Genomic DNA, 17,914 nt, shown 5'->3' on the forward strand with positions numbered 1-17,914 from the left:
GGCACATCTCCATTATCATCCATGGTCCCTGCTGGCTCATAAAAAACCTTCATCATTTACGGTTCCCGCTGATTCACAGAGCAAATACGAGATAAGTACGAAAAGATTTAGCAATTCAATAAAAATAAAATAAGAAGAAGAATAAAGAGAAGACATGTATTGATTAATATGCAGGTAGCAAATTTTTGTGGTGGGGATGGAGGGAGGAACCTTAGAAAGGGATCGATTCCCTTGATTTTTTAAGGGGCTATCTCATGTGATGTATTGTTCTTATGGTTTTTGGGGTGAAAAAAGTGAGAGATGCATCAAATACTTTGTGAAAAATAGTAACTTTATATATATATATATATATATATATATATATATATAAAGAAAAGAGACGGAATACAAAAATTTTGAAGTTAATCTTTATAGATGCCTCATGGCTTTTTAAAAAAAAAAAAAAGCTAAAAAGTCTAGCTACTTCGGATGGTGCATTGAATTGGCAAATGAATCAATTCTCTATTTTTTTAAAACTTCAAATGATATTTATGCGTTATTTTATTTTTTAAATCTTGGAGTGGATTTGTGCTTCATGGGATGACATTTAAGTTCTGTTTGGAACTTGAAAAAATACTAGAAAAAAGAAAGAAAAATATATAAGACCTCACATTTTTCATGTTTAATTATCAAGGAAAGTGACAAAAATAATAAAAAATCTATCAAACAAAATTTTAATTTTACTCATCATTGGTTTTTATTATTTTCTGATTTTTAATCATATTAAAATAAAATAAATTTTTTTGCTAAGTAAAATTCTTGATTCAACAAGTGGGAGGCAAATTTGGTTGTGGGCTTCAACTTTTTTTGTACGTGAAGACCAAATTGCTGATAGGTGTAATCCGTTTAGGTCCCCATTCCCTCATTTTTGACAGACAACTCCTCCTCTACCCGACCTTCCAAAAAATAAACAAGAACAAAAATTAGAAATGAATGCAAAACAAACAATAACTCTAATGCAAGTATGTGGTTAAAATTGTAAAGACAAAATTCAAATGATTCAGACTAATTTAGTAGACAAAAGTAATTTAATTTCTCCTGATTTTTAAAATAATTGCCAAAATATTATCTTGCTTTTTTATTTTAATTTTTAGTATTTGTATAAGAAAATAAAGATTTATATTTGTATTGTTGTCTAATTTTTCATAAAATGTTGAAGGACTAATAAATTTCTCCATAGAATGTTTTAGGAGTAACAAAACGGACTTATTTGTTAATTTTTTTAAAAAAAAAAATTTTAATATCCAATTCACCCCCTCTCTTAGGAGTACACTAATTCCAACATCTACCATTTCAACTACTCCTTTAAAGCAAATAGAAAAAGGTGTATCTGTTGGCATTGCTAAGTTAACTATTATTCCTTCTAGCAATTTCTTTTTTCTCTTAGAGATCTCTAGAGTCCTTCCCAGAAAGTTTTCAAGAACAAGATCTTTTAAGTTAGTTCCTCCTTCCCGGAGATTCGAACTATCATTATTAGAGTCTCTTTTTGAGTCACAATTCATTTTTTCCACCGTCTTGCTACTAATTTCCTTAGCCTTCCTAACTCTTGGATTTTGCGGACATTGGGTGCTGTAATGGCCACACTGGCTACACACAAAACATTGAATATGACTCATGTCCTTTGCCTTTGAAAGCTTATTGCTCTAGTAAAGTTTGCTGCCTTTGACATCTGCATATTGGACTTCCATCATTCTGATTATCTAAGTCCTTTTCTGTCTTTAATTGTTGTTAAAGGAACTTTTGTTAAAGGAATTTCTTCCTCTTCCACTTCCTCCCCTCCTAGAAGTTGAGACTAGTTCCTTCAAATATTTCTTTTCCTTTATGAACCTTACAATGGGGCATACTATCGCTTTGTTTTGTTCATTGCAGAGAGGACATTTCTGTCTGCTGCTGTTGCTGGCCATCTTTCCAGCAAGTAATTAGATATCTGGTTGAAGCATCTGCAACAATATTATCTCTTCCTTTAATATGTTATATAGAAAAAAAGTAATACTGAAACTCATTTCTCCATCTAACTAATCTAGCTTGCGTAAATTGTCTTAATTTTAATCCTATGAAATTTTTTACATAGAAACTATCAGTTCTGAAGATAAATGTTTTTTCCTAAAAATAGCTCATTGGCGTGAATACCCTTTACTACAACAAGAAGTTCTTTCTCATTTATTGGGTAGTTTTGTTCATCGCCATTGAAGCATCCGCTCCAATATCTGCTAAGGTGTTTTGTTTTATCAAATTTTCTAATTTTTAAAACACATCCCCAAGCTATATTAGAAGCATCAGTTTCTAGGATAATTTCTGATTCAGTCCCATCTGAGTGTTCTAATCTAGGTAGATTCTGAATCTCATCTTTAAGGATCCTAATTACTTTAGTATCATGTTCCTCCCAATTCCACAGATTCTTACTAGAAACCTTCCTTTGGATTGGTAGGGTTTTATCCGCAAGGTTTCGGATAAATTTTCGTGCATAATTTAGAATTCCTAGAAAGCTTTGACACTACTTTCTGTCTAGAAGTTCATTTGGAAATTGCAATAGTTTTTCCGCTATGTGCGGTTGGAGCTCCTCTCTATTTCCACAAATTCTTAATCCAAGGAATTCTATTTCTGGTTTTGCCCATATGGTTTTTCTTTCTGAAAGTACCATTCCTTCACATATAAACACTTGAGCTACCTGCTTTAAATGTTTATAGTAATCATCCATATTCCTGCTAAATATCAAGACATCATCAATATATATGGCCACAAACGATGACATACCATTGAATGCCTCGTCCATTCTTCCTTGGAATATTCCTAGGGCATTCTTAACTCGAAATGGCATTACTAGCCATTCATAAAGACCTACTAATGTCATAAATGCAGTAAGGCCTATGGCATCATCCTTGATCTTAATCTGCCAAAATCCCGACTTAAGATCAAATTTAGAATACACTATTGGGTTTTCTCTCCTAATCCTATTCCTTAGTGACTCCTAATTAGGGAGATTATAGTCATCGTCCCTTGTGGCTTTGTTTAGTTCTCTATAGTCAATTGCCATCCTCGCCTTGCCTCTCACTTGCTCAGTGTGTTTATGACCATAAAAGTTGCACTCCTGTGCTGGCTTTGATTATGCCTAATCAATCCCATTTTTAATAACTCTGGAATATGTTTCTCAAATTCTTCTATCATTAATTTAGGATAGGTTATTCCTTTACTGTGAATGATCATATCTGGATCTTTCAAAGTGATGTCAGCCTCAGGCATGACCTTCTACCATAAAGCTTAAGGGTTATCTAACTAGTTTTTTGAGAGTAAAGCCTTAACTTCTTCAATCTAGTTATTACTTTCTACTATGTGATTTACACTTAAGATTTCTCCTCCATCCAAAATTTTCCATTCATCAAGTTTCTCTTGATAAACTTGTAATTCCCTTTTCTCTCATTTTTCTATCATTACTTGACTTATGCTACTTCTGATAGAAGGCGAAGTAGGAATAAAATGGTTATCTAAGATAATCCCTTTTGAAAATACTATAAACGGTTGATATTTCTTGAGGATTAAATTTCCTAGGAGAAAATCATCAGGTAACTCTGGAATTAAGCAAAGTATTTGTTCCTCAAATACTCTATCATTTAGAGTTATCTTAAAATTTCTTGCCACTTCTCCAATCTGGAGTAGGGCACTGTTACCTACTATAACTTGAAGATTAGCTGGTTCCCAATTTACTTATGAGAATCTAATCCTTATGCATGACCAGGTACATCCGGTGTCAATTAGGGCTATATATTCTATTCCACTAATAGATATGTTAACGAGAGTTGCCCATTCTTCAATCTTGGTACTTAGGATAGATGTTCCCATAAATGCTACATGGGACTGGTCTGCTTCATCCTCTGTGTAGATAGGGATTCTTATGGTTCTCTGACCAACTATCCTTCTACTTTTTGATGACCCTAATTTGAATGGTCCATAACCTTCTGACCGTATTTTCGAATTAATATCTTCTTCCTTAGATATACTTACTCTAGGAGTGATATCACTTAAGGGATCGATTATAATTAATCTGTTTGCCTCCTATCTTACTGACTCTAGCAAAAGACCTTTTACCCTTTCTTCTGTTCTTGGGGTTACCTAAATCTGTGGCCAACTTAGTGCTCTTGGATTCACAACTTCTGGTTGCAATCCTCTAGTTGAGTCAGTCTGTTTTGTTTTGAAGAGTTGTGTGAATCTACTAACTTCTCTTTTACGAGTTGGTTTCCCCATGTTATAGAATTTTAAATACAATCTGGAAATAATTCTAATGCATCTCCCATTTGGGCTGCATTTTAGCATATTCTTCCATTCTCTTGCATTTACCTTTATCTATAGCGTTTTCTTTATACTTTTGTCATGGAGATCTACATGCAGATCTAGTCCAGGATACTCCTAAATGCAAGTTGGCTCTTGCTCCTCCTAATAAAGATCCAACAAAGTTACCTATACTTCCATCCATGACTGCTAGAAGGATAGGTAGATCCTGGCCTTTTCTGACCAGTGGATCAACTCCTATTTGGATAATTTCGAAATGTACATATCTAGCCTTTTTATTCATTGCCTTCTGTACTTCCAGTGCGGTTAATAGAGGAATTACAAATGTTCTTGTATTCGTACTGGATACTTCTGCAGTTGCTTCTTTCTCTATAACCTTAATTGTTTCCTAGTATGGTATCCACAAACTGTGGTATACTTCTGTCCAATTTGCTCAGGGCATACTCTACTCCTGGCAATCTTGACTACTAAAAGGGATCTCCGTCTCTAAAGAGTGTACTATATCATCTCCTAAATCAGTCAATGGGACTAGGTCTAGTACACCTTTTGCTAGCTTCATCATAGCTATCCTTAGCTGACTTAGCTTTAGCTAAATGGAGATGGTTCTAGGAAATCCTCATTTGATTCTTCCCCTTCTTTAGTGTGAGAAAATAAAGTACATGCTTTCATCATCAGTATCTATTTCCTCTTCCCAAATTGGTTCATAAAAAAGCTTAGAAGAATCCTCCATCAAAATACTCTTGAGGCTTCCTTTCATTTTTTTTGCTTCTAGACAATTGTCTGCTTTGTGGCCTTTCTTGCCACAGAACTAGAAACAATTAAAACCCGAAAGAGATTTTCCTTGAGGACATTTAGGATATTTTCCATATTTCTTCTTGAAAGATTCCTTAACATCTTCTCTGACCCTGTTAGGTCTCAAATATCTCTTTCCTGGCTTATGACCTTTCTTGGAGCTTCTCTTCTAAAATCTCCTCTAAGATTTCTTTCTTGGCTTTTCTTTCTTTCTCCCTATATGGCGTTGTCCATATGAACAGTTTGCTTCTGGTTTCTCTAACTGTTTTGCTATTCTCTAGTCGCAACCATATCTTCCTGCAACTCCACTTATCTTGAAGCAACATGCGGAATTCATGTAAGGCATACTTCTTACATCTTGTAAGACATGTCTCTACATACAGTAAAACTTCATCATTTGTCTTACTGTTTATGCTCTGACTTCGAGGGTATATGATACTTTTGTATCTTTCTCGAGTTTTGCTTAACAGCTTGGGTTACCAATCCTGGCCAATTGCCTGGTAACTTTTGGACAAAGACCTCTTTTGCATATGCCTGGTCTTGAGGTCCAAGATAATAATACCAATGTTGAAACTCGCAAAGATATTCATTGAAATAACACATATCGCTGATTTGTATCTTAGTAGTTGCCTTTCTAGCTTTTTCTACTAATTCTTCTCCTCTATCTACTAGAGAGTATCCTACAAACTCCTGTTTAAGGAAATCTGCTATTATGGTTATTAATTCATATGGGGAACTAATTGTCATTAGGATGATTTCACTTACATCTGAGTTTCTTTGCAATGTTTCCTAAAAACATCCAGCATTTCCCCTTAATGTAGAGACAGCGAATTTGTACGCTCTATTGACTGTCCATGTTTCAATTCCGTGCCTTAGGATATTGAATCTAATATCCATGGTCCAATCATCTATGGCTGTTGCAGGGTCCTTTTCGTAATTTAGCCTTAGGATTGTTCCATTCCGAGGTACTGCTTCTATAGCACCTATGTGTGGTATGAATTCTAGCTGAATTCTACTTGGATAATTCAAGACACTTTCTGGTTGTCTTGTGGTCTAGAGCATTTCCTTGAAAGATAGTTTCTTTCGCTCCCAAGGTTTTGGTTCTAATCTTAGGGGCTACCATACTGGCTTTACATCGCATGTAGAGAACTCAGGAGGATCTATTGATCTCGTGGGACGAGATGGTCCTCCTCCCGATCCACCTACTACAGGCTTCTTTCTGGACTCTGCAATAATAGCTTTTTGTTAGCTTTGGTGTATTCCCAAGAGGGGGGTGAATTGGAATTTTAAAAGTTCTTTCTTAGGTTAAACTAGTTTAGCAACAGTACATTCACAACCTAAGTCTATCTACCCAAATGCGCAGATAAGTATAATATGTAGAATTTATATTATGCGCATCATTCACATAATAACATACACATATAGTCAATATAAAGTGTAGAAATATAAACAAACACACGATATGTTATCGAGGTTCGGCCAACTGTGCTTACGTCCCCGCCTCTAACTCGCAAGTCCGATGTTTCCACTAATGCTCACTTAATGAATGGAGCGACACCTAATACAACCAGGTCAATTAGGACAAGGCTGACCTCAACCTTTACAAACTCTCCTTGTGGGGCGGAGAAGACCCTAGGTCAAATTCACAGGGCTGACCTCAACCTTTACACAATCCTTACTGGGCTAGATTACTGCCCCTTAGACCACGCCTAGAAATACAACAGTATTTTTCACCAAAAAAACTGGTACAGTGATTATGCTTTCATGTAAAACAGATATGTACCCAAATACGCGCAATATAATCAATGCACCTCAATGATGTATGAATTATAAGCTCGGTGCTCTAAGTGTGCAATCAACACTCAAAATAATGACTTTATCTAATCAAGCACAAGAGTGTATATCAAATAAGTTATTCTTTGAAAACCAGATAAACTATATCTCAATCTCAGATTAGGGTTTCAAAGATGCTAGCAATAATATTCAAATAAACTCAAAAATATTTTATTCAATGTAGCAAGCACAAGAGTTGTTTGAAAACAAGCTTTGAAATTGATTTTTGCACACAAAAGTATAGGCTTAGGTTACTTGCAATGATAATGTAAGAACCACACCCTTCCAAGTCTTCCCACACAAGATTTATCAAGTTAAATCAGTGGAAGAACTTGATGCTTCTACTATCAATAAAATCAAACAATCAATATAATCTAATGAGAGTATTAACAAGTATAAATGAAGCACAAGCACACAAAATATACTCACAACACTTGCAAGATCAAGAAAGATGATGTGTATGAGTGTTTTGAGTAGTATAGACTAAAATAGGGTTTTGGATTTTGAGAGAATTTTGTCATAACAAATTTGTTAATCCTTACTAATTATAACAAATGAATGAGTATTTATAGGCTAGGAGAATTTTTTGACCGTTGGGGACACAATGGGTATAATTAAAATTATTTCAAAAGCCATTAAAAAAAAATTAACCCAATTTACCCCATTTAAAAATCAGTAAAAAATATTTAACTCGCGAGGTTCGGGTGCCCGGCCTGAAGTTCGGGTGCCCGAATAGAAACAGTAAAAAATCCAACTTTTAGTGGTTCGAGTGCTCGAAGAGTGAGTCGATTGGCCGAACAAAAGTCAATAGCATTTGTTCATTAGTTCAGGTGTCTGGCTCATAGTTTGGTTAACCGAACTAATCAATTCGGTCTCTCGAGCCCATTTTGAACGTAATTGTTCAGGCGCCTGGGTTGTTGAAAAGGAACCTGACACATGTTCGGGTGCCCAAGGCAAATACGCTCAAAAGTGGTTCGGGTACCCGAACACCAAGTCAACATATTGACTCGTTCGGTCGCCCGAGCCGTTTAACACAACATAGGTTCGGTCGGCCGAACCCTCTCAATGTTTTCAATTAAGTTCATTTTTAGTCTGAATTGATTCCTCTAATATGATAAGTGATGTTGGGGACTTTCTTACGTGCAAGTGCTGGGACCTAGTGTAGTGATCCAAAAAACTTAAATAAATTTTTTTTAAAAAAGTAAATTAAAAAAATTATAATTAAACAAAAAGTAAATTTTAAAAAAATTTCAATTAAATTAAAATTTAACAGAAATAAATAATAATTATTAATTAAATAATATAATATAATAATATAATATTATAATAAATATTATATATATATATATATACACACACACACACACACACACACACACATGTTAACTTATCCCTAAAGATCCTTCAGGAAGCTTTTTTTTTTTTCTTTTCTCTCTCTGTGAACAAAGAGCTCCATTTCCCATCTCTTCCACTTTCCTTCATCTCATCTTCGATATTTGGCCGATCGAAAATCCAAAAATACCATTGGGCTTTGCTCGTCGCCACCGACATTTCTACTGGAGTGAATTTTTCGTAAGAGTGGCATAAGCATATCTCCTAGGGTAAGGTCAAATCTCAAACTTACCTCAATTTATTTTAAACTATAAGCCCCATTAACGAACGGAAATTACTAGGAGACTCGTGGGGAGATTCTCTACAATATAGTAGGAGTGAGTTTTCGAATTAGAGTTCCGGGGTACCAATCCTAAATCGGGGGTAAGTTTAATAATTTAGACTTTTATTAAACTATTTAGGGTATTCAGAACCTAGAGAAATTTTAGAGAAAATTGTTCTAGGAATTGTGACGAATAATATAGTGAATTTCAAATTTCAAGGCTCAGGGATTTTTTTTAACGCCTTGGGTGTAGGCCGGAGTATTAGCGGGTTTTTTCCAAGAATCATGTAAGGGGATTAAGTTAAGTCAGAAATTTTATGAAATTTGAATCTATTAAATTGTTATGTTTATATAAATTTATTTATTTATTTATTCATTTGGGAATTTAAAGGCTATTTTGGAAACCAACTGTTCAAAATGGATTTTACAAACTTAGGATATATGGTATGGTATTTTTGAATAAAATGAACGATGAAAAGCTTGTTTGTTTATATGGATTTGTTAAAATGTGGAAAATCGTGTGACAGATGATTTAATTTGTATGAATTATTGTATATCTGGATTTGGGATTTTGAAATACCAAATTGTCTGTAAAATACTAAATTGGTAGAGAAATACTAGAAATGCTTGTGAAAATATTGGAACTATTTATGAAATACTAGAAATGCTTGTGAAAATACTGGAACTGCTTTAGGAACCCTAGGGACCAGTGTAATGTGAGCACGGTACCGTTGCTAGTTAGACCATGTGCACCCACACTGTCTGGATAGAAGTGTAGGGGGTCCAGCCGATTGCCTGCGTGAGGTTAAAGTAAGGGCGTTAGACCTGCAGCTTTGCTGTGGATGCCTGCAGATGTGTTTGCAGAGGATGTTGTATTTGATTTTGTTTGGGTTGATCACTCGGGTTTAGTCCAGCCTTCCGGCCGCACAACCCGTGGCATGGGGATGTAAATGACGTGTTTGTCACAGGGAGTGTTTTATATGCGTATCTGTTAATTTATGTAAATACAGTTAATTAATAAGATAATTTCGAGGGCTTACTGAGAAAGGTGAGTGCCCTGGTAGCAATAATGGTACTAGAGCAGAAGGAAGCTACTTGTATGGGCGGGTGATTTTCCCTATCCTCGGCTAATTGTGTGTGTGAGTGTAAAATAAGAATGTTTTCATAAATGTGTTTATATGCTTAGTAAACTGGTTATTTTCTGTACACTAAATGCATACTGACCACACACTGACATTAACTTAATCTTTCCCTTACTGAGTTGTGCCTCACCCCTACTTTACAAATTACCTTTTCAAGAAATCCTTAAAATTGGGTCTAGCGGACTAGAGGAGCCGAGCTAGAGGTGTAAATTCATATAGGTAGTGTGTAGATAGAGATTTTATTTTTGTTTAGTTTTATGGGATGTAGTTATGTGGAAATGGATATATTTGTTTATAAAGATAGTTAGAACTCTAGTAATGTAATTTAAGGATTTTATATTTTATTTTCGTTGCGTATGTGTATTTTGTATTTGATGAATAAGGTATCAGGTACACTGACATCACTAAAGTAGCACTCTGTAAGAACCCGAACCATGAGATGTGGTGTTGATTTTGTAAAAGAGGGGTAAAATGAAAATTCTACAGGCTTCGTTGACGAGGCCAGAATTCATCGATCAAGATAGAAGGATTTTCGTCAACGAAATTCAGAGATTCGTTGACGAAGGAAAGCTGAGAGGCGGAAAATTGGAAATATCAGGCTTCGTCGACGAAGTCTCCGATTGCTCGACGAAATGTTGGATTTTTCGTCGACGAAGGCACCTCTTCGTCGAGAAAGCCCCTTGGGTCAAAGGTCTATAAAAGGATATTTTGGGTTTTCTTCATTACTAAGTTATGGATTTTCTCTCTCTCTCTCTCTCTCTCCTCGATTCCTTCACCATTTTTCATCGGAATCACAAATCCAAGGTTACTTGAAGGATTCTCTACAGTTCTAGCAGATCGGAATCTCGATTCGAGCGTTTTCGGGTTTCGGGCAAAAATCGAGGTAAGGTTTGGTTTTCATTTCTGATTCGGTATATGTGTAGTGATATGGATTGTAAGTATGTTATGTATTGTGGTTTGTAGATTTCGGAGTCTCGGTTCGTAGTTTTGAGGGCCGTAGAGTTCGTAGTTGGATTTCGGGTTAAGGTAAGGGGATTATGTTTATATCAGTCCATTTTTGAAATCAGGATTGGTAAGCCTGTAGGTTACGATCATATGTATGTTTTGGCTACTTATTTGGGGAAATCTATCGGGTAAAAACACGGGATTTTCAGGTTACAGTTTTCAAAAAAATTGGGGATTTCGGGTATCATCTCTATTTTTTCTAGAAAATCGTTTATCTTGTTTAAATTGTATTATTGAGGTGACCGTAATCTATATTTGCATAATTGTATACTTGAAATTGTAAATAATATGATTTGCCGTAAATCAAATAAGTGTGGCATGTATGGATGTATGTATTTGTTCTAGGTATTTGTAAAACAGCTATGTGACAGCTAATTACCATACACTGAAATGTATAAGAACGTGAGTTTCAAAATGATTTCAGGTTTTGTGAAATCAGTTAGGGGCGGCTAATTACCGTACACCGAGAGTGACCGGCTCTATATCCGAGGGTGTGAAATATCACTAGTCTAATTCCGGTTGGTCACTGAAGTGGTGTGAGCTATATGCTACATCGTATGATGCAATGGATTCACTGTGGGCCTAGGTCATCGCAGCATAGTTGGCATGTGGCAACGTAATTGGGGTGAGACTAGGTGACCTTGTGTAGTTGCGTATGTAGCAATGGATTCACTATTGGGTCTGAGTCGTAAATCTTCGTAGTTGCATGTGTAGAAACGTAATCGTTGTGAGACTAGGTGACCTTGTGTAGTTGCGTATGATGCAATGGATTCACCATTGGGCCTTGGTCATCGCAGCGTAGTTGTGTATGTAGCAATGTAATCGCTGTGAGATGAGGTAACCTGGTGTAGTTGTGAACTAGTGTGACGACACTGACCGTATGTATGTATGTATGTATGTATGTTGGGTATCGTATGAACTGGAATGGTTTTCTGAAAATACTGGAACTGTATGTATATGTATGAAACTGTACAAATTGTTTCAAACTGTATTGTATGTTTAGTGTTATGACGTATGTAAAATAACACTAGTATGCCACACACTGATATAAACTGTTATCTTCCTTACTGAGAGGTGTCTCACCCCAAATGTACGCACAATATTTTTAGGGCCTTCTAGTAGCGGTAAGTAGCATCCTAGTGTCAGGAAGCAAAGGGTGTCGTAACTGCTGTTAATACCTTTTGGGTACAAGTCTTGGTATCCAGGTTGTCGGGATGTTTTTGTGGACACCTGGGGTATGTATGTATTATAGGAATGTGTATCCTAGCATGTATAGTATAGACTCTGGTATGATATTGGTTATGTATAAAAGATCGTATTCCGCTGCGTATTTTGATGAGTATAGACGTATGTATGTATGTATGTATATAGGGCATCCGTTCATCCCACGGGGTCGGACCCTCTTTGTATGTGGTATCATGTATGTTTTAATTGATACAGAGACATATTAGGTTACTAAATTCACCCCTAGGTCCCATTTCCAGGTTCGGGGCGTGACGCACTTTGGGCCCATGTGGCGGGTCGGGGTCGTTACAGGTAGTATCAGAGCCTAGGTTCATTAGGTTCTGCATACTTCGAGGATTGATACGTACCATAGTATAGGTTGAGATAAGATAGGGATAGGAGTGAGTAGGTTAAGATAGGTTTTAGTCTAGAAGCTTGGAGGCAGAAATCTATTGACGGACTTCTGCGATTTTATAAATCAGTCGCGAGTTTCAGAAAACCATGGTAAATCCATCGATGGTTTCGTTTCTAGGTTGAGGGATTTGAACTTCGGAAATTTAGGTTGGAATGTTAGGATGAGTGGGCATGTGGGTGAAATTAATATTAGGATGAATATTTTTACCTCAATGGTTTTGTGATAGAATTGGAATATGAATTATTAAATTAAAACTCGTATACTATATCAATTCCATTATTCCATAGTTGCATTCATTATGTTAAATATGAAATTTCTAAGTTGGCTTATATCCAATTTACCAGATGGATTCCAGGGGAAAAGATATTGTGATTGGAGGGGATACCTCTAGTATTATTTGATTTAGGTGCAACCCACTCGTTTGTGTCTCAGGGATTTGTTAAACTATGTGGGTTAGGGGCTCAATTGTTAGAGACTGAGTTAGGAGTGGGCACATCGACAGGGTCAGTGTTAATATGTAGTAAGGTGATCAGGAATTATCCAGTAAAGATTTAGGGGAGAGTGCTGCCTGTTAGTTTGATAGTCCTTGACATGCATGGTTTTGATATTATTCTGGGCATGGACTGGCTAGCATCCAGCTACGCGAGCATTGATTGTTGTAGGAAGGAGGTGGTATTCAGACCCCTTGGAGAGTAGGAGTTTGTGTTCGTCGGTTCGTGTGTGCGTTCGGCACCACGGATCCTTTCGGCTATCTAGGCAAAGAGGTTACTTTTGGAGGGATGTCAGGGTTACCTAGCAATGATGAAGGAAGTGCTGAAGGAGGTACTCAAGTTGGAAGATATCCCAGTGATAAGGGAGTTCTTTTATGTTTTTCCATAAGATTTACCGGGGTTACCTCCTGATCGGGAGGTGGAATTTGCAATTGATATGATCCTAGGAACAGCACCAATCTCCAAAGCCCCATACAGAATGGCTCCAACTAAATTAAAGGAGTTAAAGGAGCAACTACAGGAGCTTCTAGACAGGGGGTTTATCAGATCGAGTGTATCGCCCTAGGGTGCATCGGTGTTGTTTGTGAAGAAGAAGGATGGGTCGATGAGGGTGTGCATCGACTACCGAGAGATTAATAAGGTAACGGTGAAGAACAAGTATCCATTACCCCGAATTGACGACCTGTTTGATCAGTTTCAGGGTACACAGATTTTTTTTTTTAAATCGATCTACAATATGGATATCATCAGGTGAAAGTTAGATCAGATGATGTATCGAAGACTACTTTTCGAATTCGGTATGGCCATTGCGAGTTCTTGGTTATGTCGTTCGGGTTGACGAATGCTCCAGCGGTATTTATGGATCTAATGAACGGGGTATTCCACAAGTACTTAGACTAGTTTGTTATTGTGTTCATAGATGATATTTTGGTTTATTCGAGGAGCCTTGAGGAGCATGAAGCTCATCTGAGACTAGTACTTTAGGTACTTAAGGAAAAAAAGTTATTTGCTACACTTAAGAAATGTGAATTCTGGCTAGAGCAGGTTGCATTTCTAGGTCATGTGATATCCAAGGGTTTCAGTGGATCTGAGCAAAGTGGAGGTTGTAGTTGTTTGGGCAAGGCCAAAGAACGTGCATGAAGTCAGAAGTTTTCTAGGTCTTGCCGGATACTACCGTCAATTTGTCGAGGGATTCTCCAGATTATCAAGGTCTTTGACACGACTCACGAGGAAGAATGTGAAGTTTGACTGGACCGACGAATGTGAGCAGATTTTCCAGGAATTGAAGCAGCGTCTAGTCACTGCCCCAGTGTTAGCCCTTCCATCAAGTGAGGGTGGATTTGTAATTTACAGTGACGTTTCACAGAAGGGACTTGGTTGTGTTCTAAATGCAGCAGGAGAAAGTCATTGCGTATGCGTCTCGCCAGTGGAAAAAGTACGAAAGGAACTATCCTACGCACGACTTGGAGCTGGCAGCAATTGTGTTTGCATTGAAGATCTGACTACATTACCTTTATGGTGTAAGGTGTGAGATCTTTATTGACCATAAGATTCTCAAGTAATTCTTCTCCCAGAAGGAGTTGAATATGAGGCAATGCAGATGACTCGAGTTGATAAAGGATTACGACTGCACCATTAGCTATCACCCAGGAAAGGCGAACGCGATGCATTAAGCCGAAAATCTGGAGGTACGTCAGCCTCAGCAGTTATGGATTTTCATTATATCATGATGGATCTGGAGAGGTTGGGTGCAGAATTAGTAGAAGGGAATCATTAGACATTCATTTCTAGTCTGGTGGTTCAACCGACTTTACGGGAAAGAATCAAAATAGCTCAGTTGAAAGATGCAGAGTTGGTGGAGATTGTAGAGAAGATACAGGATGAGCAGCACACAAACTTTAATGTTGCCGAGGATGGAGTTCTTAGATTTCACACTCGATTGTGTGTGCTAGATGATGCAGAGATAAAGAGGACGATTCTGGGGGAAGCTCACCGCTCTCTTTATATTGTTCACCTAGGTAGCACGAAGATGTATAGAGACTTGCGAGAATTGTTCTGGTGGAGTAACATGAAGAGATAAATTGCTAAATTTGTGGGTTAGTGCTTGACATGCTTGACAAGTCAGTAGGTGAAGGCAGAACACTAGAGGCCAGCGGGACCACTTCAACCACTAGACATTCCTACGTGGAAGTGGGAGCATATCTCGATGGACTTTGTATCGAGATTGCCTTCAACATTGTATGGGCAAAATGTCATATGGGTAGTGGTTGACAGATTGATGAAGACTGCCCATTTCATTCTGGTTAGAACTAGTTATTCTATGGATAAGTTGGAAGAACTCTATTTTCAGGAGATAGTCAAAATACATGGCGTAGCTGTGTCCATCGTTTCTGTAGACACCCCATTTTTTCCCAGACCCAATATAATAAACTTTTTATTATTATTAATATTACCATTATTTTTATTATTATTATCACTATTTATTACTCTTTTACTATTATTATTATTATTATTATTATTATTATTATTATTATTATTATTATTAGTATTTTTATTATCTTTATTATTATTATTATGATTATTATTTTGCTACTATTATTATTATTATTATTATTATTATTTATTATTATTATTATTAGTATTTTTATTATCTTTATTATTATTATTATTATTATTTTGCTATTATTATTATTATTATTGTTATTACCACTATTATTATTATTATTATTATTGTCATTAATATTTATTTTTGTTATTATTATTATTATTATTGTCATTAATATTTATTTTTGTTATTATTATTATTATTATTATTATTATTATTTTGTTATCATTATTATTTATATTATTATTATTATTATTATTATTATTATTTTCATATATTATTGTAATTACTTTATTACTATTTTTATTAATTTTCTATTATTACAAATTATTTTCATATATTTTTATTATTACTCTGTTATTATTATTATTATTGTTATTTTCATATATTATTATTATTATTATTATTTTATTAGTGGGTCTAGGGTTTTGGGGAATGCCTATATAAAGGCTTTATTCACACAGTCAAAAGGGGGCGCTGCGCTGCACACGCACAACAGCCGGGGGCGCAGGCCAAAAGAAAGACAAAAAAAATACCCAGCCGCTGCTCTTCATCTTTTTCCTCTAACCATCCATTCTCTCATCTCTCTCCGATCCTCTCTTACTTTGCCACGGCTACCCTCCTCCTCCTTGCACAGCCGCGAAGCAGCCCGCACAGCACTCTATGCACAAGGGTAGCGCCCACGCACAGACGGCAGTAAAGAAGGCAATCCTCATCTCTCCGGTCTTGCTCACTAGCTCCGGCGACACAGCAGAGAAGAAAACGCAGAAAACGTAGCCGGTGAGACTCAACCACCGTGGCACCACAGCAGCCACCACCCAGCTGCGCGTGAGCCAGTCACGCCCAGCCACCACAGCCGAGAGCCACTCAGCTCTGCAGCCCCTCTGCACAGCTCCGGCCACGCGGAGCAATCCGTCACCGCCCCAGATAGCCGTCACCGTCCCTCTCTCTGGCCCACCATCACCACAGCCGCTGCCTAAGCCACACCAACAGCCCCTGCTCAGGCCAGCGTCTCCAGCAATCCTCTGCAACTTTTATTGCTCAGGCCTCTGCCTCCATCGTCTCCCCAGCCGTGCCTCCTCCACGGTGAGTCTCCCTGCTCTCTGCACACACTCACGCACACTGTTGTACACACAGCACACATAAATATACATATATATTACTGTTAGTGTTAATATGTATATATATATTTTCTTTTATATTATGCATATATATACATATATATATATATATATATATATATATATATAGATATACCTATTAACACTAACAGTAATATATATATATATATATATATATTTTCTTTTATATTGATCATATTAAATATTATTATTCTCTGTATATGATTATTAGCAATATTATGGTATTATTTGTGTGTTATTATCAACAGTAATGTTATGATATTATTATTTAACAATATTATTATTATGTTAGTATAAATATTATATTATTTGTACATTATTGGTAGTATTAAGTACATTGTTTATGTATAAATACGAGCATATTGTTTATTATTGTTGTTATCATCGTTATCATAATTAGCATGTTATTAATATTTTTAGGATTTGATTGCCTTATCGTTTATTAATTTTAGGGTTATGAGTGTTTCCATATTATTATCACATTTTAACTTTAGGGTTTGTTATGTTTCCAAATTATTAGTACATATTTTTTAGGATTTTTGATTTATTTCCATTTTATTGCATGTTGAATTTTTTAGGATTTGATTATTTCCATATCATTGTATATTTATTTTTGGATTCATATAAATGCCATAATTTCTTCTTATTTGTTTCCATGTTTGTTTATATTTAACTTTTAGGGTTTGATTTATTGTCATGTTTCCTTTATTGTCAATATTAACAGGGTTTTATTAGAGTTATGTTAAAATTTTGATTATTTATAGTTAGGGTTTTTGCATGTATTTGTTAAGATATATTATTATCATATTGTATAGTTAGTGAAATTATGATATATATGTATCATTAGTCTAGTAGTATTATTATGGTATAGTATTAATATTTACGTGTTATGATGTATATATATATATATATATTAAAGTGGTATTATAATATCATATTGGTATTTATGTGTTATTAATATTATGAGATATATACGTGTTATTATTATAGTAGTATTATTATTACAGGTAATATATTATCATTATAATATGTTAAGGATATTACTTTCACATATTTATGGAATTCTCAACTATATCCTATGTTTATATTTTGTATTGAGATATCTATTATTTCTAATATTTTGGTATTATTTTAGTAAGTATTTTTGTTTGGGTATATCCCTATGATTTTAATGCAGGGGGTATGAGCCTTCGAGCTTCACGTATCTTAAGCTCTGAGGGAATATATGTATATATTTATTTATTTATTTTCCCTATGTATTTATAAACTCGTAAAAAGGAGTAATTTA

The sequence above is a fragment of the Malania oleifera genome, chromosome 2 (assembly GCF_029873635.1).
Source record: "Malania oleifera isolate guangnan ecotype guangnan chromosome 2, ASM2987363v1, whole genome shotgun sequence".
Taxonomy (NCBI): Eukaryota; Viridiplantae; Streptophyta; class Magnoliopsida; order Santalales; family Ximeniaceae; genus Malania; species Malania oleifera.